The following is a 5,000-nucleotide window of genomic DNA, read 5'->3' on the forward strand; positions in this document are numbered from 1 at the left end:
CGGATCCGTGGAGCGAAGCTCTGCGATGGCGCGGAGAGTGAGCGCCACTGAAGCTGAGAAGAGGTCGCTAACACCTGTGGCTCGAGGCGGTTGTGAACCCGGAAGTGTCTGTCCACCCTCGGACCATGTATCCACACGCTCTGACTGGGCAGTCATCCCACGGATGTTCACTCGTCTGTGGGCGAAGGCATAGTATCTTCGCTCAGCAGGGTTCAAATGCAATGGTCGCTCTAAATGCTTGGCAGCAGAGAAACTTGCTTGGCAGATGGGCAGCGTGGTTGGGGCATCTGGACCCACGTCTGGCAGTAATGTCCGGCAGAAGCTTGTTGTCGGCAGAAGCTTGTTTCGGAGAAGGCGCAGCGAGGTGGAACGGGCAGCTGGGTCTATTGAGCCTGATTGCGAGGCGGCAGGCGGCAGGCAGCAGCAGGGCAGGGGCTGATTGCGCGATTGCCCCCCAGCTGCTCTTGCTGTCTGAATCTCATGCCTTACCAGGGCCACCAAAAGAATGATTGGGATTTAAACACCTTATGCGGAAAAACACTACCTGAATGAGATAAAGAAAGTCTGAAAAGTGGGTGATAGACAAAAAAATGACAAAGTGTTCCCAACACTTAGAAATATTTTCAGACACAGAAAAATGACAAAGTGTTCCACATTGAATATTTCAGGCCGCGAGTGGTGAATGGAGCCAGGGCAGTGTATGTGGTGAATGGAGCCAGGGCCGCTGTAATGGAGCCAGGGCCGCGAGTGGTAATGGAGCCAGGGCCGCGAGTGGTGAATGGAGCCAGGGCCGCGAGTGGTGAATGGAGCCAGGGCCGCGATTATGGGCCAGGCCCAGTAACGAGTAGGGCAGCGATGCCGGCGCCCGCCGCATGTTACAAGTGGTGAATGGAGCCAGGGCCGCGACTACTGGCGCCCCGCCTCCAGTAACGAGTTAGGGCAGCGACTGCCGGCGCCCCGCCGCGGTGAACGGTGCCAGGGCCCCGTTAAGACTGGACAGTGTCCACAGACCATAAGGAGGGTTATGGTAACTGGAAATAAAACCGCGTGGCATTACCACTTAACGTGGTCCCAGAGAGCTGAAACTTCGTGGGGGTGTTCAGTCCGACCCCATGGACCGTATGCCACCGCTTGTTCAATCCAGGCACGCCCCCGTGGGGTCGATCCGGACCCCCCCATTTCTAAAAACGGCACCGGCCCCCCAGCAAGAACCGTAGTAGCTGGAGCTATAAAAATCGGTACGTTTAAAGAGCTAGATGAGATCGCAAAGGCTGCCAAGCCGCATCGCGATCGGATCAAAATTGCCCTGTTGGTGGCCGTTAGAATATAGGCAAAATTATGGTTCCGGGCGGCCATTTCCCATTCAAATCAATGGAGCGGTTTTTCTGGAAACACGAAATTCAAACACCAGGGAGACCCACTTAACGTGGTCCAACGGAGCTGAAACTTCGTGGGGGTGTTCAGTCCGACCACATGGAACTAATGTCACCGGTTTTTCAATTCAGGCACGCCCCCTTGTGTCGATCCGGACCTGGGGTCCGAAAACCGCACATGGCTCTGAAGGGCCAAGCTTTGATGCTAGAGCTCCAAAATTCGGTATGTGTGTAGCCCGAGACGAGATCGCAAAGGCTGCCAAGCCGCATCTCGATCGGGTCAAAATTGCCCTGTTGGTGGCCGTTAGAAGATGTGCAAAATTTGGGTACGCAGCGAACACTCTCCAGTTAAACCTATGGAGAAACCAAACTTTTTTTACCAGAATCTAAGTCCTTCTGCCTTACCAGGGGCACGAACTTCCAGGGCCTGCGTACTGCTGGGTGTAGTCCGAGGAGGGGTGCTTAAGTGTGGGTACACGTGCTCGGCCGGTGGGCCTGGCAGGCCCGGTTCTCAGTTGATGGCGAGAAAAAGTCTAAGTCCCATCCAGGGACCGGACAGGGGGCGCTCGGCCGGAAGAGGCTGGGGAGGGTAGCCTCTCCCCGGTCAACCCAAGGCCACATCGTAAAACTGAGTTGCCTTACCAGGGGCACGAGCTTCCAGGGCCTGCGTACTGCTTGGTTTAGTCCGAGGAGGGGTGCTTAAGTGTGGGTTCACATACTCGTGTGGAGAGCCTGGTTCTATCGGGGGTGGGGGGGTTCCAAGACTGTGTCTGACCCCGGAGCCAAGTCTGGGTGTGGGCCTGGAGGTCAAGGCCTGGATGTCCAGGCCTGGATGTCTCTGCCTGGATGTCTGTGCCTGGATGTCCAGGCCTGGATGTCCAGGCCTGGATGTCTCTGCCTGGATGTCCAGGCCTGGATGTCTCTGCCTGGATGTCTGTGCCTGGATGTCCAGGCCTGGATGTCTCTGCCTGGATGTCTGTGCCTGGATGTCCAGGCCTGGATGTCTCTGCCTGGATGTCCAGGCCTGGATGTCTCTGCCTGGATGTCCCAGCCTGGATGTCCAGGCCTGGATGTCTCTGCCTGGATGTCCAGGCCTGGATGTCTCTGCCTGGATGTCTCTGCCTGGATGTCCAGGCCTGGATGTCTCTGCCTGGATGTCTCTGCCTGGATGTCCAGGCCTGGATGTCTCTGCCTGGATGTCTGTGCCTGGATGTCCAGGCCTGGATGTCTCTGCCTGGATGTCCAGCCTGGATGTCTCTGCCTGGATGTCCAGGCCTGGATGTCCGCCTGGATGTCTTGCCTGGATGTCCAGGCCTGGATGTCTCTGCCTGGATGTCTGCCTGGATGTCCAGGCCTGGATGTCTCTGCCTGGATGTCCCTGATGCCTGGATGTCCAGGCCTGGATGTCTCTGCCTGGATGTCTGTGCCTGGATGTCCAGGCCTGGATGTCTCTGCCTGGATGTCTGTGCCTGGATGTCCAGGCCTGGATTGGATGTCTCTGCCTGGATGTCCAGGCCTGGATGTCTCTGCCTGGATGTCTCTGCCTGGATGTCTGTGCCTGGATGTCCAGGCCTGGATGTCTCTGCCTGGATGTCTGTGCCTGGATGTCCAGGCCTGGATGTCTCTGCCTGGATGTCTGTGCCTGGATGTCCAGGCCTGGATGTCTCTGCCTGGATGTCCAGGCCTGGCTGTCTCTGCCTGGATGTCCCGGCCTGGATGTCTCTGCCTGGATGTCCGTGCCTGGATGTCTCTGCCTGGATGTCCCAGCCTGGATGTCCCTGCCTGGATGTCTCGGCCTGGATGTCTCTGCCTGGATGTCCCGGCCTGGTTCTGCAGGCCTGGATGTCCCAGCCTGGTTCTGCAGGCCTGGATGTCTCTGCCTGGATGTCCCAGCCTGGTTCTGCAGGCCTGGATGTCCCAGCCTGGTTCTGCAGGCCTGGATGTCTCTGCCTGGATGTCCCAGCCTGGTTCTGCAGGCCTGGATGTCTCTGTTGCTCCAGGCCCGGATTTCAAATTCGTACGGAACCTAGGCAAACTATATACTGGAAGAACCGGGCGAGTCCCAGGAGTGCCCCGGTGGTCTCCGATTTCGCCTAGGACGTTCCCCCGATTTTTAACGAATTTTTAAGCGATTTGCGCCTAACCGGGCCTGGGGGGGGGGGCGAGTAGGCGGTCCGGAAGGCCCGGAACCCGCTCATGCCGTACACCGTTGGATCCGGGCCGCTCCGGGGATTACTAGGGTGGCCTCCGTTTCGCTCCAGGACCTTCCTGCGGTCGTCTATGGGTGTTTAACCGTCTACCGGAAGTCGGGTCAAAAGTACCCTTTCCCGCGGTCCAAACGAACCGGGACTGGCACCATCGTGCTCCTGGGATGCCCCCGGTTCGGGTGATGTCACTCCCGGAGGCCTGGACCAAAGTCCCGGTCCCCTAGGCCCGGTTCTCTGTCGAGGGTCTCAGCCCTCGCTCATCCCCCGCTCAGCCCCGCCCGACGCGAGTATCTTCATCGGCTGCTCCAACATCATCATCCTCAGCGCCACTGTCATGTGCCTTACCAGGGTCCCGAAACACGACCCAGACCCCGAACGCTTGTTCGGATCCGGACATGTAATACCCCGATGGAACCGGGCGAGTCCCAGGAGTGCGCTGGTGGTGTCCGATTTGCTCCAGGACCTTCCTACGATTTTTAACGAATTTTTAAGTGATTTTCGCCAAAGCGGTCCATTCGGTCCCCCGAAAAAGCGGTCCAAACGGACGGGACCCAGGCATGTCATACCCCGATGGAACCGGGCGAGTCCCAGGAGTGCGCTGGTGGTGTCCGATTTGCTCCAGGACCTTCCTACGATTTTTAACGAATTTTTAAGTGATTTTCGCCAAAGCGGGTCCATTCGGTCCGCTTTCGCGGAAAAAAATGCACTTTTTCGGTAAAAACGCACCATGGCCCGATAGTCCGGAGTCCGGGGAACAGCCCCGTGCCATCCGTTTCCTTCTACCGCAAAGAACGACCGAGATATTAGCACCGGAAGGTCCGGTGCACACTAAAATGTCCGGTCTTTTTTACTTTCACTTTCGCCCATGAAACTCGGTCGAGGGTATTGCGTCACCTTACCCGTCAAAACACCGCCGGAACGATATCAGGAGAGAGTTGGAAAAGAGGGACTTAGAAGAAAAATGGGAAAGTGAGGTCTTAGAAAATTATATTTTCGGAAACCTGGATGTCTGGCGAGCCTATCTAAGCAGGTTTCAGCCCTCTTTTCCCCCATTTTAGTGCATTTTGAGCGGTTTTAAAAAAAAAAGTCTGCCTTTTCTCTGGAGAACCGGGGCTTTGGCCGACATGTCTCAGATTTGGCCGGTGAGTCTGCTGGGTCCTTCCGACGGGCCTGGAGGTTCTCTGGCTCGCCCCGGAGCTCCGTGGAAGGCAGGACAGAGCGGCAAGGACACCCTGGGCCCAGGCCGAAGGCGGTGTGCTCTGAGTGGACTCCGGTCCGCCCGGGGTCCCGCTGGAGGTCCTGGAGCTCCAGTGGATGTCTCCCATGCACACTTACACACACACAACCGACCGAACAGCACACGTGGCCTGCCATGGAGGGCTCCCGCCGGCCCTGGTGCTCTCAAGCACTGGCGCTTCGG

Source organism: Poecilia reticulata, unplaced genomic scaffold (genome assembly GCF_904066995.2).
Source record: "Poecilia reticulata unplaced genomic scaffold, P_reticulata-male-v2 Scaffold_74, whole genome shotgun sequence".
Lineage (NCBI taxonomy): Eukaryota > Metazoa > Chordata > Actinopteri > Cyprinodontiformes > Poeciliidae > Poecilia > Poecilia reticulata.